This window comes from Suncus etruscus, chromosome 3, assembly GCF_024139225.1.
Source record: "Suncus etruscus isolate mSunEtr1 chromosome 3, mSunEtr1.pri.cur, whole genome shotgun sequence".
Taxonomy (NCBI): Eukaryota; Metazoa; Chordata; class Mammalia; order Eulipotyphla; family Soricidae; genus Suncus; species Suncus etruscus.
In genome coordinates this window covers 51948437-51968623 of record NC_064850.1, presented here as the reverse complement: position 1 = coordinate 51968623, position 20187 = coordinate 51948437, and positions in this window count along the sequence as shown.

Genomic DNA, 20187 nt, shown 5'->3' with positions numbered 1-20187 from the left:
AATTTTTAAAGAAATCTCCATAGAGACTGAACCAGGTGAAATCCAACTAGCAGTAAACAAGGATTCCTTTTCACCACATCCCACCAATATTGTTCTTTTTAATTTCTTATTATATTACATTATTACTCCTATAAGGTTTTGCTGTATATTTCCCTGATAATAAGTGATAATGAAAGATTTCTTCATCTACTTATTAGTATTCACATTTCTTTTTGGTGTAAGTATCTATCTAGCTCTTTTCCATATTTTTTGATGGGGCTGTTGGTTTTTGATTACTGAGCTTTGTGAGTGCTATATAGAGTTTGGATGTTAGTCCTTTATCAGATGTATTGTGTGTGAATATTTTCTCCCAGTCACACAGGTGTTAGCCTGAACATCTTCTGACATGCAGAACATTTTCAATTTCAAATAGTTTGTCTCACTTGCTTTTTTTTTATTTTTGCCAGTGAATGAGGCCATTGATGATCCCTTGGATGTCCAGATCCTGGAAATTACTGTCGGAGTTTTTTCTCAACATGTTTTATAATCTCTGAACTAATTTGTAGGTCTAGGATACTTTGAATAAATGTCTGTGTGTAGTATGATATATAGACCAGGTTTTATGTTTTTACAAGTGTTTATGCAGTTTTCCCAAAACCAGTTGTTGAAAAGGCTTACCTTGCTCCACCTACTATGACATTTTGTTTAACTTGACACCTTCTAGTTTGAATCATAGTAAATGTTCAGTAAGTCTCTGTATTTAAAAATAAAAAGTCAGTAAATTTACTCAGCATCCTCCTCCCATGAAGAAGATATTTCGATGTGCCTGCTGTTCACTGAGCAGAGATCTCTTGTGATGACAGAACACCCAGAAAAATAACTTGGAACAGAGGCTGTAGCAGCCACTCAGGAAGAAGAGAGAGAAGAGGAGAGAGAAGAAGAAACCAAGTATACTTTTTATTCTCTTGAAATGTCTGAAGCCTACCTCCCCAAGTTATTCGTCTCTGTGATCACTCAGAGTTATAGGGAGAGGAACAGAGAGAAAGAGAAATAGTGAGAGAGAAATTCACTGGCCAGAGGGGACCAGGGGATTATGGACCCGGGTTCGAGAGACAGATAGATGAATAGATACAAAGCAGGCAACATCTTGCTGACACTTTATATCAGACCCCTCGTGGACTGGCTGTTCTGGTCACTATCCTGAACCGCCATCCAACTGTTCAAGTTTTTCCTTTTATACCTGGTCTGATAAGAGGCATGTCTAATGAGGTGTGTCTAGGTGCAATAGTTATTGCAGTGGGGGTTTCTCAGAGATGTATCCAAGTTCAACTGCCATTACATCAATAAATGGCAGTACATAACACAGTGATTTAGGTTGGTATCTGCAAGCAAGTCTAGTTATTGCTTTCATAAAAGGGGAAGGCCAAAAGTATTACCAAAAGCTTGCAAGTGAGAGTTTCTTCCATTCCAAAGCAAATGACACAGGGTATCAGGCAATTTTCCCTGAACTGCCCTTTGAAAGCAGAACAAGATATACTTGAATAATGTGCCACATGACTGCCCAAACTAGGCTTCCCTATTTCTGTCCTTTCTTGCAAAATAAGCCCACAAACAAAATCTGAGCCACCTAAGTATAGTCAATTGATAAATTCTGATCAAATATGTTATTTGGGCTCATGCCTGTGGCATGGCCAAATATATCTTAGAGAGGAAGGTGAGGTACACTTAGGAGAAAAGCTTATAGATTCCCCATATAGTTCAGTTATTCCCTGGTAGTAACAGGAGGAAGAAGGTATTCACTTTCCATCTACCAGACACGAGAATCTATTTCTAGTAACACCTTTTTAAGTGATGAAAGTCCTTTACCTTCCATACTATTAGGGCATTTCATGAAACTTCTCCATCTAAGAAAATTTTTATAGGGAAAAAACAAGTATCCATGATGACAACCAATAGAGATGTAGCTCTGAATGATAACAGAGATGAATAACTTGGGGTGGGAGCTTTTGTGATGAAAGCATTTCAAGATCAGGAAAAAAAATAATAACTCATTTGTTAATACAGAGTAATTAGGTGTGTCTGGTACCTTGTCACTATGGATAACATATTTTAAAAAATTATGGTGAGTTTTCCTCATTCAGGGGCTTAATTATCCCATGCTCCATGTTTCTGCCAGAAGCATGTAGAGATACACAACAGCCTCATTTCATCTATTAAATTTCGTTTTCTCATTCCATCCAGGTACAGTGACAAATACTAATTTAGTATAATCAAGGCCTGAGCCATTGGATAAATAACTCAATTTCTCATCCTCTTTCACTGAGCCATTGGTATGAACAAACACAATTTACTTTATGTCAACTGTGCAAAAGGACTTCTTGGAATACAGCATGCAAAATTTTCATAAATATGCTAAGAATCAATCAACTATTTGGAGCAGAGAAATTAGTTGAATAACCAGTGTCCAAAGTCAGAGGTGCATCTCTGGAGATGTATTTTTAAGATACAGATGCAGCAGAGTCATTTTCAGAAGACCAGGGTAGAAATTATTTTGCTCTAGAAGGAGAATATCTGGGGCCAGGGCTGTGGCACTAGATGTAAGGCATTTGCCTTGCAAGCACTAGCTTAGGATGGATCCCCTCGTATCCCATATGGTCCCCCCAAGCCAAGAGCGATTTCTGAGTCCATAGGCAGGAGTAACCCCAAGTGCCCATGGGTGTGGCCCAAAATAATAATAATAATAATAATAATAATAACAATAATAAACAGAAGGAGAATCTGTTGAATAGAAATGGTTGAGCTTTGCTGTCATTCCATCATGGAAGTAAACACCATGAGTCTCTCATGGTTGTGTGTCTCATCACCAGTAATAGGGAACCATGTAAAGGTGAATAAGCCACACTTACATTTTACATGTCTATCATTATCCTTCCCTCCCCAAAGAGCCCAAGGAAATAGTAATGATGTGCATATTCAGAGAATTTTGGAATCATCAAGAGGAGGCAACCCTAGATGGCTGATGAAAAAGTTCTTGGATAGAAAAACTGGAACAAGCAAGAACTACTAAACAAAGACCTGAGAGAGGGGCCTTCGATGGGGGGATAGACATGAAGACATGAAGACTGTGCATCCTACCCCTTCCTGGTCTTACTCAAAGAAGAGTCACATACTTTGCTTGAGTTGCTACAGAGAAGAAACAAGAGCATTTGTGAGAATTCAATCAGTGTAAAATTCTACTCGTTTTATGTGCTCAGAGTAACAATCATGACTCCACATCTACTGAGACAGGTAGGACCTGCTCTCTTCTAGCAGTGGGCAAGATGTTGATGTTCCTGATGAAAATCAGGAAATACAAGCTCAGGACTACTAGAGCTCAAGCTCTCCAGCTGAATCTGGAGTCTAAACCAGAGAGCTCCCTATGTACACCATTCTAAACTCAAGGCATTCCTTATTTCTGTATTTGTGCTGCTGGAAGAGAGCCTCAGAGGCCTGTGGGGTTAGAATGATGTGTACAGGAAGTCATGTTAACAGGACTGGAAGACAAAGAACCTCAGTCAACACAAATAAAGTTTAAGTGTAGAAATGAAATACATTTAAAAATAAAGTTTTGTTCTGTGATTATTACTCTGAAAGTATTTTCAACTTTCTTCCCTCCAAAGAATTCATACCAGCTTATCACTGAATGTTTTCATCTAAAACTCCTTTGTTTACATTTGAAAAATGTTATTTCAGGAGTCATCATATTGAGTTTTAGACAGATTGAATGCAGCCATTTAGCCACAGCAAACAATCGTGGCATATAATTTTTGGGATCTACTCAAATCTACTCATAAGTAAATTGGGGTTGTATGTGCCAGTCTTTCTGAATCCACCCCAAATTCTGACTTTTCCTTTATATCATCTCTCTCAAATTAAAAAAAAAACGACTGTTCAATGAGATATATTTAGGATTTTTTTTTTTTTTTGCTCTACTAGATCTATACTCTTTAGGACTTAAGTCAGTGTAAAAATGTCCTTCTGACAACCTCTAAAGCCAGGTCATAAGTGAAAATGCAAAGTGAATGAAATCAGAGTGCAGGGCAAAGCCATGTATTGGCCATGAAGATATAACCACTAAAATCTTAGATTTATCCAACCACAGCTTGAGGGGAACACTAAAAAGGCCACCAGTCTGCAATAAACCTCTGATCCATCCATCATTCTGCCTGTGTGAGCAAGGGGAAATGAGAAATGGGATAGAATGGAGAGCAAGAAGTAGAGTTTATTGCAACGTTGTTCTGCATTTTCTTATATTCTGTTCTTGTCTGTTTGACGTCCATTAATCACAGAGGCAAACTAACCCGCTAAGTTGTTTCCATCTCCCCTGTGAACCATCTTTTACTTGTGCACAAAAATCCTGCAACAACTCCCACCCCACCCCCACCCCCATCCTGAGGTTGTATTTTCTATCATCTCTATCTAACTCTTACCCATCAAGTCATTCTTTACTCAATCCTAAATCAAACCAAGACAAGCTACCAAATAACTGAGGACAGCATCTGTGTCCCAAAGTACCTGAAATCATTCAAACTAGCTCAATTCAGACTCTTTCCCTTGCCTTACTTTGGCTTTCATGTGGAAATCCCAAGGAAGGCTCTGGTCTCTGCTTTCCCTAATTTTTACTCTGTCTTTTGATCAAATCTGGTGCTCTCCCAGGCGGTCTGCTAGGCATAATATATTTCCCTCTCTTGGAACCTATTTATAAAAGTAAATATTTTTGTCACCACTTAATTACATTGATAAATTAAGATATGTGCACAAATAAACCAGCCTTTTTACTTATTAGTCTAAAGTAATGCAAAAATATAAACTATAACCACCAGGAGAATATCCACTGCTTTTTGTTGGAGTCTTTCACTCAAAAATGGGGTGCATGTGCACCAATATTTACAAAGAAGCTGATGATTTCTATATTTCCTTTTCTAAGGCAACAATATGATTATTGCCTGATGCTCAAGGTTCCAAATGTACCAATACAGTCCATTCAAGGAGAGAGGCTGTGGTTTAGTGATAAGAGTAGGAAATAAGAAACACATTATATTCTTGTAGCTGTGCTGGAGGGCACCCATGTTCATTGGTCAGAAGGCTGTGTGAGGGGGAATCATTGAGGATGACCACGGGAGAATGCTGACCAATTAGAAGATGGTTCACCATTAACTGAATAGTGTCACAATATCTTTACCTATAGGGAAAATAACTATGCAGGTAAAACTGAAAAAAAAAATGTCAGTTAGCATCTACATAAATTGTGTTTCTGAGTTATGACCTTGGTAAGCTCCTTTCTTCTCTACCTCTATTATTGGACAATTAAAATGAACTTCCCTTGCACGTGGTTAACCTTAATTTGATCCATGGCACCACATAAAGTCCTTTGAACATTGTCAGGAGTGATCCCTAATTACAGATATCCCTACGAATAAGTCCTGAATGCCACTAGGTATGATTCTATCCAAAGGCAAACAAACAAAGAATACGAGATAATGATCAGAACACTGTTGGTTTGAGATAAAAGTCTAGTAGTCTAGTCTACTCTGTAAAAGGGCTCTCAGATGTAGACAGAAAAAGGGATCAGCATTATCGATTTGGAATTGAGGCTACCTATGGATTGGTCATAAATAGAAATTGAAGAAAAGGATAAAATTTTTGAAGAATTGTGGGCACACAAAGTGAAAAGTAGAATGAAGAAGGATATTTGAAACCTCTGCCTCCCCTCAAATAAAGAGTTTTGGTATAAACAGTAAAAGGTGGATCAAACTTTAAACTCAGAGGGAATCAGAAAAACAAAACAGTATGTTTCTAGGTGGCATGTTACTTTTCTATATTGGAACAATACTCTAGAATCAGGTTTTGATTTGATTCCTAAGCCTGCCATTTTCTTTTTTTACCATGAGCAAGTCTCTTTGTTCTCAAATCTCATATAAAATATGGAGAAGAAAATAATGTATGGAACTAAGCGAGGTCAAGATCTTCACATAGTAGGTCTGAGACAACCACTCACTATTATTTGTTATTAAAATATTGGTATTTGTGGGGATGGAGTGATAGCACAATAGCTACGGGGGTTTGTCTTGCAAATTATATGGGATGCTGAGGATCAAATTCAGTCAGCATCTCATATGGTCCACTGAGCCTGCCAAGAGTAATTTCTGAGCTAAGAGCCTGGAGTAAGCCCTGAGAGCTTCCTGTTATTTATTTTCCCATACACCACATTCTTATCTGTGAGCACAACAAAGCAAATCACTCTAGAACTGTTCCCTTTGCTGTGTGTTCTCCTTTAGAAATGGGTGCTTCACATATCAGCTCTAAAACTTGTAGACTTCATGGTTTGAAGTCGATCAACCCTATCCTCATACCTTATGTTTATTATTCCTATTGAGAGGAAAAATCTTAACGGTTCAGTTGTGTTATGGAGGCTGTATGCATAAAATACTTCCAATGTCTTTCTGTTCTGCCAAGCCAGTAAATTTATTTGTGTCTGTGTCTCAGTTCTTTCTTCTGTGTGAAGTAGATAATGATGCATTTGTTTCATAAACATGTGAACATGTGGAGGAGAACACCTGGAAGTATCCTGGAACATAATAAAAGCTCAAGAAGTATGGCTATTATTATCATGAGTGTTCAGTGAGTAAGAGTTCCTGCTGATTCTGATGAAAAGAAAGCTACAGACGGTAGTGATGATGTTGCTGATAGTATTGATGATGATGAATCTGATGATAGATGGTGATGGGAATGATGGTAATGGTAATCATTGTGGGATGATGTTGGTGATTAAAATAGGGGTCATTTATGAAAATGGTGAAATGATATGGTGATAGTGAGTAATGCTGATGATGAATTTTCTGCTGCTCATTATAGAAAAAATTATCTAGAAATGAAAATGTTTGGAACTAAGCAGTGTATTATCTTCCTATCAACCTATTTTCTTGATAGTGTTTTTAAAATAAACCCCAAGAATTGAGTATTGGGAGCCCAATACATGGCATCCTGATGGATAAAAAAGATAGATTTTTCCACTTAGAGAGATTTTTTCTCCTGTGCTACAAGTAAATGTTATTTCTCAAGACCTTGCTTCTAATTTCTAAGGAAGCCATTCTCAATTTTTTCTTTCTTTTTGGGAGTTTGGGGCCATATGAGGTAGTGCTGGAGGCTATTCTTCCTTCTATGCCCAAGAGTGACATCTCAAGATGCCCAGGGAACTAAGTGTGGTACGAGGGATCAAATGGGGTCAACTGCACGCAAGGCAAATGTCTTAATCTCTGTACTATCTTTATGACTTTAATTTCTCCTTTATAACCCTTCCATTCCATATTCATTTTTTTCACCAGAATTTATAGTTTCCACTTCAGAAGCATCTTGAAATTACTTTTCTCCGTTTCTCATTGTTTGAATGCTCCCAATGCTTGGAAGATCTCCGTTCTGGCTATGACCACACTCCAAATCCACCAATCATGTTTCTTCTATGTTTTTTTTAACATGGCACCCTTTACAACTTGTTGCCTTCCTGTGTCATCCTCCCATACTACAAGTTTCAGGCTTTGCCTTCTTATTTATTATTTATGTTTCTTTTTTTTTTTTACTTGTGACCACTTTGGAAAATGCTGGGTCCTCACAGAATGTCATATATCTCCTGGTTGTGAAACTTTGGCATATACCCTGTCCTTCCATCTCACATGCTTCTGACACCATCGTGTGCCCATGACATTATTTCTAGATAATTGTGAGAATTGTGAGAATCCAGATGATGCTCTGTGCCCCCCCCACCACTTATCCTGTAGTACCAAATTCTCTCGTACTTTCTGAGTGAGTCTGTGATGTACTGGATGAAATCCTGGTTTATCTCAGACTATCTCCTAAGCTACATGCCTACTATACCCACTTCCACTTCTATTTTGCCAATTCATACTTTTTATTCAGAACTCTAGAGATTGTCAATGTTCAAATCTCACAGTTCTGGATGTTGATATTGGCTCATTTTGTACCTTTGCTGCTCTTTCATCTCCTATTCAACTTGCTTTTTGTTGCCTTAAAAGCATTCAGTTGATTTTGTTTCCAAATTTATTTTTTAAGACCTCAGCCTAAGGTGTCTTCCTTCTTCCTACTGAGCCAAATGACAATGTTTCAGCTGTATACAACACCTCAAACTTCTTTGCTCCCTGGGAACCTGGATCTCTTACTACCTCCAAAATGAGTTAACCTCCTCCCACTTCCCATTCTAAAACACATGGTTGGCTTGTCTGTGGTACAAATCTCTTTTCTACTCTCCATTTCTCCTCAGACTAACAGTATACATCTTAAACATTTTTATTGCACACAAAAACTTGTATAACCATGATGACAGGCTACTCAGTGTGGTGAATATTTTTAAAAATATGCAAGTACTATATTTTACATTGTACCATAAAAGCACTGAAATGAGACAATTATATCTTTTTTTTTTTTTTGGTTTTTGGGCCACACCCGGTGACGCTCAGGGGTTACTCCTGGCTATGCGCTCAGAAGTCGCTCCTGGCTTGGGGGACCATATGGGACGCCGGGGGATCGAACCGCGGTCCGTCTCCTAGGCTAGCGCAGGTAAGGCAGGCACCTTACCTCGAGCGCCACCGCCCGGCCCCGAGACAATTATATCTTAACTAAAATAATGCATGGTGAGTACTTGGTCTGTTCCTAAAACTTTTCTGCAAAGAGGATACAGATTAATAATTGCAACCATCTCTATCCTGCCTTCATGGAGCAAATGTTATAGAGAGAGAGAAAGAAAGAGAGAGAATACATATGACAAGTTCCTAAGCAGCAATAAGCAATACATGTGCAAATTGTGGCAACGCCAAGAAGATAAACAGGACGAGGCCACATTGACTTGAGAAGAACAATTCAGATGTGGACTGCTATGGTGCATTGTCTGTGTTCACTTGCTGAACCATAAGATGTTCCCAAATGCAGTAGGTTATGCAATAAGTTACTCTGGCTGTGTTACTGTGAGTATTTTGCTGAATGATATTAGCAGCACCCCTGGGGACAGGCTTCACCCAACCAATTAAAGGCATGACAAAAACAGGGTGAGGAAGGAGACTTGGCTTTCTCAGGTTGACCATGAGCTGGGACATGCTTCATAACCTGCTTTGGGCTCACATTAGCACTAAACCATGAGTTCTTCTGGGTCTACAGAAAAGATCTGGAGTTCTGCTACAAATCATCCACCTTCATCTCCATAGCCACATGAGGCCATTCATAATACATTTAAATATCTCCCCCTCAATCTGCCTAATTGCTATCTCCTACTAGTTTTTCTGGAGAGCAATAGCTCATATCCAGGTATAAAGAAAAATCTCTCTGAGATTATTTGTCCTGAGCTCTGGGCAATGAGGATAGGAAATAACATAAAGGGCTAAGAAAAAGAATTCTAATAAAATAAAACGTGAGATAAAAGCCTAAGTCTGAAAAAACAGTGCTATAAAGAAGGTGCTAGCATGAGATCCTATCCAAGAGAAGCAGGGGTCATATTGTATGAGTCTAAGGGGTATAAAAGAAATTGAATTTTTTTCTTAAGGCAGTAAAACACTGAATAACCAACTATCCATAAATAGTTGTGTGATCAATTAATAGATAAGTACTTATTTCATAAACAGCAAAATAAATTTAAAAACTCATAAAACGGCAATATTTATTTTGCTCTTATCTCTTTTTAACTTTGATTTTAAGGGCCCAGAAGATGGGGCCAGAGGGGAGGATGCAGATAACACCAGGCTGGGTTCTAGCAGCAGAGCAGAAGCAAAGGATGCGTAATTTTGGCACAGTGAGTTTCCTGGCATTCTTAGTGGTTATTTTTAAAAAACTGTTGTTGCACAATATGTGTGTACTAGTGCAGAATACATTTACCCAAAATCAGAAGCAATGAATCATCTGCCTGGGTGAGGAACAATCAAACTTTACTTCCTCCTGGGAAATCAGTTGGCCATAACTTTACACAAGAGCACCCTCTTCTGTGCCTGGTGTTTAGAGCCTCCTACAATCTATCCTCCACAGGGGCCTCAGCTTCAGGAGTTTAGTCTTTCCTAGCTTCCGTTCCTTCAGGCCACATGAGACAGTAGTACCTGCATAAAATAGGAAAAACTGGGATCCACACTTGAGGTATTTGATTTGAAGGAGAAAGGGGAATTTGCTTTAACTAATCAAATTCTACCTAATTACCCTACCTCACAGGGATTTTCCAAGATGCTTGGTTCAGTCATCCTAAGGAAATATTGTAGCAGAGTAATTGATGCCCATAGCCTACAGGGCAGAAAGATGCCAGAGATGAGAGCTGGAAACCAGTACAAGACCTACAGCAGGTGTTTGATTGGTGGAATAACTGGGCCTTGTAAAGCAGGCTCTAATATCACTCTGTCTGGCTTCTGAGTGACTTCTGCAGAGTAGTCCCTTATACAGCAGAAAATTACATTCAGGCAACCGGCATATAGTAGCACTTAAATATTTATAGAACAAATAAAAGCATTTGCCTTCTAAGTCTTCAGAGAAAGGATACATAAAACCTTGTCAGCTGTCCATGTCTTAGTTTATGGGTTATTTCAGATAACCATGGTGATAAGACCACAGCTTATAGAGCAGCACAAAACACACCCACCCCAGAATGCCTTTATTTAGCTCACCCTGATTCACCCTGATTGTGTACTATTGTTGGTCTCAACTGGTTTTCTTTTCTTTTCTTTTCTTTTCTTTTCTTTTCTTTTCTTTTCTTTTCTTTTCTTTTCTTTTCTTTTCTTTTCTTTTCTTTTTTCTTTTCTTTTTCTTCTCTCTCTCTCTCTCTCTCTCTCTCTCTCTCTCTCTCTCTCTCTCTCTCTCTGTGTGTGTGTGTGTGTGTGTGTGTATACTTCTCGGGTAGATTTCAGTGAGATGTTTCTACTCTGCTCCTCCAAATTTTTATCCTCCTTCTGAAGAGAAATTAGTGCCCTGGTTACCTTCTTATATCCATAGTAGTAGTTCAAGTAGTTCAAAGTAGTTCAAGAAATAAGCTAAAAAACACAAATACTATGCAAGATTCTGCAACTTCCTGTTTGAAGCATCCGATTAATCAAAACAACTTTCCCCCTGAATGAAGTAGGGACTTAATTTCCTTCATGGGGGTTCTGGAGAGGAGTTAAGTATTTCTGAGCAAGAATCAAATCCATCATGCAGCACCTTTACTGTAAAGTGAGCAGATTCAAAGCACAATTAGTAAGTGTCAAGAATAAAACTCAAGTCAGAGTTTTGGAACAGAACAACTGAAAAATCTCCGTCTCTTGAGGTCTAACCACCACCACCACCACTACCACCACCCAACCCCCCTCAGCTTAGCCTCTTTTCACTTACTCCTGAAAAAGACATGGTGAGTTTGGAAACATTAACTATGTTTTTATAGAGTGAGAAGTTGAGGTGGTCAGAGGAGGCAGAAAAATGTCTTAAAAATGACTCAAATTCAGATCACTTCTATTCCAGATTCTGTCCTGTTTGCCATGGTAACTAATATCTAAATCCTCCCTCAGAAAAGTAGCCTGGATAAGTTCCACATTTACTCTTTAGAAGGACTTAGAACAGAGCTACCTCTGTTTTGAGAATTCATCTTAGCTTCTGTCTTGTGTGCAGGCATCAAGCATGTGTATTTTCCTTCTCACCTTCCATCCTTTCCTTAGAGCAGACACTGTCCTTAGTGTATCATTAAAAGAATGAAAGATAAACTTGACCAGGATGAATGCAATATTCAAACAATACTTTCAGATAGAAGCATATTTTAGAATAAATACAAGTGACCCAAATAAACAAAAGGGAAAAAAGACATTTAAATTGTGCTTTAAAACCAAAATGAGCATGCACACTTCCAAGGAGAAAGTCCAGGGATTAAAGTTTTTGACTTGCTTTCAGAGGACAAATATGGTACCCTGATTACCACCAGGAGTAATCCATGAGTTCAGAGGACAAATATGGTACCCTGAGTACCACCAGGAGTAATCCATGAGCACAGAGCTTGGAGTAATCCTTGAGTAAAACTGGGCATGATTACCCCCCCCCAAATATTAAAATAAAATAAAAACCAAGATGGAGACTTGAAGAAAGGTAAAATCTATTTGGTAAAAACATTCAATAGGGGATGTGCTTGTATGTACACAACAGAACTCAATACTCAACTAAGGTAACACATTTTAAGAAATAGGCCAGGTTAGAGAGATAATAGAAGGTTAAGACACTGACCATGTATTTGAACAAACTTGGTTTGACTTTGGCATCACATATGATCTCTCAAGCACCCACATTTCATACTGTAAGCACTTCCCAGAATGATCCATGAACACAGTTAGTAGTAAAATCTGAGCATTGATGGGTATGACCCACCCTCCACATACACACCCCTAAAAAGAAATTATCAAGAATTCTCTCCACAAGAAAAAACCATGTACTCTTAGATAGGAACAGATGTTAATTAATATTACTATACTAATTATTTTTCAGGTATAAATATAAGATCATTAGGTTTTATACTTTAATGAATATTTATATGCCAATTATTCCTCAAATTGTAAAGAATTCCTAAGAACTTACCTATTATAATGGAGAAATCTAAAACAATATCACTGAAGCAATGATTGAACACACTCAATATTTTATCTAAAGAAAGAAGAGATTTAGAAATAAGAAGAGATATCAGACAATTTGTGTTGAAATTCTAAAAAGTCAACCTGTGGAAAAGAATTTGAGGTTCTAGAAGACAAAACTACTGATAAATGGAGGAAGTTAAAAATTTCTACTGAACTTGATATATGAAATAATTAAGCTGTTCCATGGGTCTCTGGTTTCTTTGCAAGACATCAAATATTACTGAAGTTTCATGGAAAGTGTAGAAAACTCCCCCAAGAAATTTTCCAAGAGAATGGAATTGAAGACAAATTGGACTTACTTATCTTTAAGATGCTTTCCAAATGTGCAAATTTCAGAAGACTCAGAGAATGGCCTTTATACAAAAATACAATGATGATAATGATAATGATTTATTCTAGTTTTACTCTATTTCCATAATTGTAAAATACCATCTCTTTTTCCAAATAATTCCATGGTATAGGTGGCAGTAAGGCATTGTTTCCAGTGTTTTAAAAAAATATTAACAACCAATATTGAATGATTATCTCTAGCCCAATGTTTCTCAATAGTTTTCTAACTGTGGCCTCAATTCATGACTTTTTAATTTTTGGTTCCTTTAGGATCTCATGAATCTCACTAGTTGAGAATCACTGTGCTACACTTTAATAGACCAAGATTGTTCCAAATAGCACATATGCTCTCATGGTGCTGTACCATGAGCATAAGTGAATGAATCTTCTAGACCCACATCATTTCTCTCTTCAGTCACCTAACTAGAATCATGAACATGTGCATAAGCCAGAAAATCCTCTGTACAACCCTCTGTTTGCAGCAACCTTGCTTTCCACTTCCCCAAGACCTTCCACAAAATGGTTTTCCTTGAATTCAAAGCAGAGACATCCTGTGGGCAATGCTTTCTTCTCTGAACTTCCCCACATACCAGTAGCTTGATTTTCCTTATTTGTTGTCATTTTTTTTAAGTTCTTTCTGCATGCTCCCCTTAGACTACAGATAAATTTTCTCAGAGATATTCCTCTTTGCTTTTCTTTCCTCCCATCCTGCTTTCTCCCTAATTTGACAAAGGACTGAATGCAGGCAAGAAGAGAAAATAGAACTATTCATCTTCTCTCTCTGTTTCTCCTGAAAGCCTTAATGCCTTTCTGAAGCACGGAGCTCTTCATGCAATCTGGCCCACACTGAGGAATTCAGCACTCTGAAGTTTGCATTTCAACACTCTGAGCTTCCTTCCACAACCTTATTTTCTGGTGATTTTTCAGCTCCCTATCTCCATTTCGCAGCATTGGCTTCCCTGACTGAAAGAAGGCTAATGAAAATGACAAACCCGGCATTGATTTATTGCCACTTGGGTGACAACAATAAATAACTGTGGCATTGTTAATGTCTTTGTTCTCTCACCCTCTCACTACTCTCCACACATTTCTGCCTCTGAGACCCTCATCTCAGGAAACGATAATAAAGGGGAAGTTTCCTTCCTATTCAGAACTTTCTCCTGGTCCCCATCATTAGCCCATCCTTCCCACAGAAAAACATAAACAGAGTAATCCAAGGATTTCTTGCCTTGTCTCTCATCTGGTCTCAACAGAAACCCAGGGAGGTACTTGACATCATCTGCTACTCATATATGAGACAGCCCAAGTCCCCAGTGGCTGAGAGATTAACTCAATGCCACATCATGATTAGACTGAATATTGGTAAAATACACTTACAAAAATAATACTCCTTTGTTGCCTAAATTCTTTTCATTTGTAAGGAAACACATAGTGGTTACATAGGCTTACTCCTAGCTCTCAGAAGACCATATCTGATGCCAAGGATCAAACCTGGTTTGGTCACATTTAAGGGCAAATACCCTACTTGCTGCACTATAACTTCAGTCCCAAAGCTTTTCTCTTCCTTCCTTCCTTCCTTCCTTCCTTCCTTCCTTCCTTCCTTCCTTCCTTCCTTCCTTCCTTCCTTCCTTCCTTCCTTCCTTCCTTCCTTCCTTCCTCCCTCCCTCCCTCCCTCCCTCCCTTCCCTCCCTCCCTCCCTCCCTCCCTCTTTCTTTCTTTCTTTCTTTCTTTCTTTCTTTCTTTCTTTCTTTCTTTCTTTCTTTCTTTCTTTCTTTCTTTCTTTCTTTCTTTCTTTCTTTCTTTCTTTCTTTCTTTCTTTCTTTCTTTCTTTCTTTCTTTCTTTCTTTCTTTCTTTCTTTCTTTCTTTCTTTCTTTCTTCTTTCTCTCTCTTATTCATTTGAGTTCTTGAGCTATATCTATTAAGTCAACATTTGCTGAACAGGAGCTATACCCCAAATGATGCCCTTGGTCTGAGAGTTAAGGCCATAATTATTGTTATGATATCAAAAATGGAGCTGGCCCATACAGAGAGTGATATTCTGTTAAAATGGTGGGCCCCACAGCATTCCAGGGACTCTCAGGTGTCTGGTTTGAAAGCCAGAAAGGGGCCAGGTCTAGTATGCTAAAGTCCAACTCTCTTTAGGTTAACATAATCTTTTTCATTTAGACCATCTCTTGACCTCTCCACCTCTCTTTCACTTCTTTAACCTCATTTCTTTTAATTTAATTTTACTGGTATTTTTTTTACTAATTTCCCATTAGTTTACATTTTTCATTGAAAAAATCTAGAGTATAATATACACCCTTTATTGGTGTAATGAGATTTCTTTAACAATATATATCTAAAGCATGCAAAGTCAGATCTTAGAAAATTTCCTTACACTGGATTGCCTATTACTAACCAATCTAAGCTTCAATTTGCAGCACCCTAACTTCTGAGTATGTGATTTTTTTTGTTCTATTTTATTTTGGGGGGAGGGTAGGCAATGTTTAGTAATTACTCCTGGTTCTACAGTCAAGAGTTTCTCTAGAAGATGATATGGGGTGCCAAGGATGAATGCCATGTCAGCTGCATTCAGAACAAGCACCTTACTCACTGTACTATCACTCTAACCTTCTATTACATTTTTAAAACCACTTGACAGTCTATAAAATTATCTTACTCATCTTTTTGTTCATTAATTGACTACTACTCTCTCTACAATAGGACTGGTCTATTAGTTGTATTTTGTTTTGGGGCCATACCTACCAGTACTCAGGGCTTCTCCTGGCTCTATATTCAAGGGATCACTCTTTATGAGGACAGGAAACCTTATAGGGTGCCAGTAATGGAACACAGCTTGACTACAGGCAATGGCATGCAAGGCAAATGTCCTATCTGTTGTACTATCTCTTCAGCCCTATGGTATGCATGCATCACCCTTTACAACCTAACTCCTCAACTTGGCTTAACATCATAAATGAAGACAAAATCCTTCTTGATATTTTATGGTCAATGCGTAGCACATGAACAATGTGGAGTAAATGGACAATGTTGGCGAATACATTTTGTTGTTATTTGGGGGACACACCTGGAAATACTCAGGCATTAACTTTACTTAGGGATTACTCCTGATGGATTCAGAGGACCACACATGGTGCCAGATTCTGAACTCAAAATTTCTGCCAATAGAATACATGCTCTACCACTGTACTATATCTTTGGATACTTCAGCTCATCAAAACTTAGAAAGTATCTCAAATTCTGATGCTACATTAGAGATGCTGGATATTTGTTTATTAGAAATAATTTACTTATACTTATTAGACAAATATCTTTCATCACAACAAAACTGTTTTTTTTTTCTTTTTATCGAACTAAGGCAAAGGTAGATATGGTTCATTGATAAAATCCTTTATATATTTATTGAATATGGTATAGCAATGCACATGGTAGGACATTGTGAATTTTTCATAAACAAGTAAAATGACCAAAAAAAGTTTGAAAAAGTACATTCATGTTTATCAACTTGATAGTGTTGGAATGACTAGTAGAAAGCTCTTTAGTAGCTGCTTATGTCAAGAAAAAATTTTCATATCTAATATTTAAAGTACAGTAAATGGTCTTTGTGTCTGGTTGGAGTTTGGGGAGAAAGAAAGCAAATAAAGAAAACGTTTTTAGAAAAAGACATGGATTTCAAGACCCAGATTTAGATATATAGAGGAACAGGAACATAACCTAAAGATGTGTAAGAATAATTACCAATATATGGCATTCAACATACTTGGATCTGATTAAGAAAAAGACTAACTCAGGTTGGTAGGTAGATAAATCATACAAGGATTCAAACATGTGTCCTGCATGCAGCTGACCCTGATTTGATCTCTAGCACCTCATATGGTACTCTAGGCACTGTTAGAGAACATGAATGCAGAGACAGAAGCACATAATCTTCAAGTGAATATGCAGTTTAATGTTACAGGTAGGTTTGGTCTATAAAGATCCATCATATTCTCCTCCATGTAACTAACACCTATATTTCTAAGTTGCCAAAATAGAAGTCTTCTGATTTTAGGTGCTAACACTGCCTTGTTCTTATTTACCCAAAGGGTATCAGCAACTTCCTATCTTAACTATCTGCCTCCAAAGTAGGGAATTAGTGAAAAGACCAGAACCAATGTCAGCTCAAACTCAAGCACATAAACTTCCTACCTTCTTTACTGAGGCCCTCCGCACCCCTCTCTCAAAGTATGTAGAGTACATTTAGTTGCAAGGCAGAAAAACAGCATGCAAATTCCCTAGACTCAAGGCAGAAATAAATCAATCTACTATGATTCAATTGAGCAAAGTTAGTCTCTTAAAAAGCCAATCCTATTTCCCTCCTTTTTTAGAATATAAAAATGTCTATTTTTTAAATTTTTGTCTTTATTAAGCACCATGATTACATACATGATCATAGTTAGGTTTCAGTTATTAAAAAGAACACCCCTTTTTACCAGTGCAATCAATCCCATTTCCTAAACTTCTTGTAGTTTTATCTGAGAAAGATGTTGCCATTTGTTGGAGCATCCTTACCACCAGATGCTCGCCATACTGTAAAGGCCCTCCTCCCTCTTCTGCAGGTCTATTTGCTGCATCTCATGAAAATATTTAGAAAACACATGGGAATATAAGGGGGCTAGAGGTTCAACTTATTTTCATTTACAAAATTAAGATATGACTTGGAGTGGACATTAGAGAAAGGGTGAACTTTTCATTAGAGAAAGGGTGACTACCATTTCTTGGTAGTCTTAGTACATTTCTTATTCGTCTTAGTACTTTTCTCTATACAACTGATTACTTTAAAAAAATCCCACCTACATTCATTGTCTTTTGGATTTCTAGGACCACCTGCATGGGTTCTTCTACCAGTTATGGAGAATATAAAACCACAGGGATAAAGGTATTATGATTATCTAAAAGCACACGATGTCTCTACAGTTTAGAATAAAATGAACAAAAACCAAAATGTGAACAATTCTAGGGAATGCAATTAGATTTATTTCAATAAATAAATAGGCTTTGGTTATTCACTCACTCTGGCAGAATTTTTGAGATACATCCACAAATCCCCCTTTCATATACCTTGAATATTATTTCCCTTACAGAGCTTATAATCTGAACAGAAAGGATAAAACATACTAAATATTTAAAAGTGATATGTGTGAGTTTAGAAGATGACAGGCACTTTGACAATCAGGACATGAGAGACTCGGCATTATGGATATCTGAGTACAGAGTTTTCCAGGTCAGAGGCACCCTGGTGCAGAGGGCTGATGATTCAGAATCAGGAAAAGGTAAGTATATGTGGGGTGGCATGAGGTGGGAAAAGAAAAGTAAGTTGTGGACAAATAGCTAATGGAGGCCAGATGCTAGAGAACACAAAGATCAGCATATGCATTACATTTCACTTTGAATAAAAGCAAAAGCCACTGGTACATTTTGAGCCACTGAGTGACACTATCTGGTTTCGCTGATGAGAAACTGATTTGATGAAGAGATTTGCTTGCAGAGAGGCAGGAGTAGAGGGAAGGCAAGGAGTTGAGGCCAATCAATTTAGGAGAGTGATTCTTACTTGGAAATACAACAGTAAGAATGGAAAGAAATAAGAGGTAGTGGAATGTTGTTCTATTTTGAGTGATTGACCACAGGGAGTTTTTATAACATAGGAACAAGGCATGAGAGAAAGAGATCATGCAATATGTATTTACTTCATTCTAGACACAAAGCCATTTTATTCCCTAACTCTTTTGAAGTTCAGAATTGAAACTGATATTATGACTACTTTTCTTTCATGCTAACCAAAGTCTTGGTGTTTTCAGTACTACCATATTGTCTAAAACAGAGAAAAGTCGAGTAGCATGTAAAGTTCCAAGTGAGGCAGCTCTACAATGTTAGAGTTTATTTTCAATGCAAAGACACTCAGATACTTGGGCCCATTATGGAGGTAATAAACCTCTTCCCTTATTTTTTTATCCCTGAAGTAACTGTACCTTCTTCTTACAGTTACATGAGTCCTCTGGGACATTATTTTAGGGAAACCATCTCTATTCAGAAGATAAATGTGTTATTTTTGGGAAAAGGTTAGTCTTCTATAAGAATGTCCTTATAGAAGAACATAGTTTGTTTAAGGAACACACAATATCTGCTTTGCTTTCTCAGAAGCTTAGTTGGAGATGAATTTTTACTATCCTTAGGACCAATGTCCACCTAGAAGCATTTCTTTAATAAGACAGAAGGTTAGGCAGAAATCCAATATCAGTTTATTTATCATTATTTTAAATAAATGCAAAACCTACCACAATAGGTTTGCAAAAAAGAAAATACAACCTAATTTCTCATGGATATTCGTTCTTCCACAAAAACTCTTGGAGGGGAGGGAGAGAATGAGAGACAGACAGAGAGAGGGAGAGAGAGGTGGAGAGAGGCAGGCAGGCAAAAAGGGGAAGGGGAGGACGAGAGATAAACTGGGGACATAGCTGGTGGGAAATGTGCCTGGATGAAGGGTGTTGGACTTTGTATGACTGAAACTCAACCATGAACAACTTTGTAACTGTGTATCTCACAGTGGTTCAATTAAAGAATATATTTATTAAAAAATCTCTTATGTTCTTTCACAACTTGGTTATGCAATCATTAGAAGTCATACCCCACTTCGTTTTGAAATGTGTTTTATATTCAGACCAGAAACTTGGACTAAGAAAGGAGGAAATCCCTAAATTTATTACTAGAAGGTACAAAGTTGTGGTGTTTGTCTCTTCCAGACATATTTTACACAGAGGCGTACTTTCTATTTATGCTGAAACTTTCATTTGTTCTTCAGAGAGACATTTGGGTTCCCAGAGAGACCTAGGTCAGCTGTTTTCTGCACCTACAGAGGAGGAATAAGAGCATAGGGAGAGCAGCTGTGCTTTGCAGTTTCTTCTGTCGAAATCTTGATTCAAGCCATTTGTTAGAAGTTCCGGCCTGGCAGCTTTCTGGTCTTTATAACTCCAAACTATCTCGAAATGGTCAATCTTCAATAGATTCCTGCTGTTCTCAACTCATTTCTTAGCTGGCAACCAATGAGAAGGTCAGTTCACACTTGCACATGACAATGGATCTTTTCTAAAGAATATAAACATCTAGAAGAAAAGCCCTGGGGATAGTACTTTGGTCAGGACACATGACAAGCATGTGGCTGACTCTGGTTCA